The following is a 1,213-nucleotide window of genomic DNA, read 5'->3' as shown; positions in this document are numbered from 1 at the left end:
TATTTTACCCTCTCTCTTATTTCTCTTATTCTCTATGACTTTACTTTCATCTTTATATATTCTAGCCATACAATTGTGCCAATGCGCCTGTTGTATTTGTCAATAGATTGACAAGAACTGCCAGAAATTCAGGCTGGATTGAAAAGAGGTGATGGAACAAAGGCTATCATTGCTGGTGTCAGAAGGACCTTGGCTGAAGGCAGAGACTACCACAGATGTTGTCCTGTGTTTTATTAACTATGCAAAGATGCTCAACTGTGTGGATCAAAACATGTTTTATCTATGGATAACATTACACTTAACTGCGCTCTTGTGGAACCGTGCATAGACTAGAAACAGCTATACAAATAGAACAAGGGGACAATTTATGGTTTAAAATCAAGAAAGATGTCTAAAAGAGTGGATGCATTTCACCATATTTTTTCGATCAGTACGCTGAGTACATTATTCAAGAAGTTGGACTCTGTGCGGATGATACAACTTTGCGTGCTGGAAACGCAGAGGACTTGAGCCACTTGCTGGTGAAGAGCCACGACTACCGCCCTTCAGCATGGATTACACCTCGATGTAAAGAAAATGATATTTTCCCCCGATTCATGTTCTTCTCTTCTCTGGACCTGTCTCTTCTATGAGGGCCGTCAGCTTCCAGAATGATCTCACAAGAATGCTTATTTGACCACAGTAGTTCTCTGCTTAGCCTAGAGAACAAAGTCTAGGCTCTTAAGTCCTCTGCAGCCTAAAGAATGAAGTCCACATCAACGTTAAAAGACCTGTGAGCATCTACATTTGCAACCATATCCCCTACTCCTTCTCGTTACTTGCTGGCTCAGTCAGGGTGCAGGCAGGAGCCAGGAAGCACACCAGTTATTTAACAAAGATGCTTTCAGACGAAGAACTGCTAACTAGGTATACGTTGGTTGGTCGGTCACTGAAAGGGTCAAAAGTGAACTATGGCACTGTGACAACAGCAGGAAGCGATTCTCACCGCTAAGGCTGGGGGACCAAAGGGAAGAGGTTGGGGCAATGCAACCTTAGAAAGGGAGAAGTAGAACGCTGAGTTGCCAGACCCCAAATTTCCAGGGAAGGGGTTCTGCTCCTCTGGTGTCTGGGAACCTGGAGGACAACCTCGTGGTGTCTCTGGCTGGCCCGGTGTCTGGGAAGAGGGATTGGTGATTGTGCAGAAAATGCTGCTATAGAAAGGAACTGCCACTGT

This window comes from Echinops telfairi, unplaced genomic scaffold (assembly GCF_000313985.2).
Source record: "Echinops telfairi isolate 266 unplaced genomic scaffold, ASM31398v2 ScPeMD7_7412;HRSCAF=8450, whole genome shotgun sequence".
NCBI classification, from domain to species: Eukaryota; Metazoa; Chordata; class Mammalia; order Afrosoricida; family Tenrecidae; genus Echinops; species Echinops telfairi.
Note: the sequence above shows the minus strand (reverse complement) of the source record.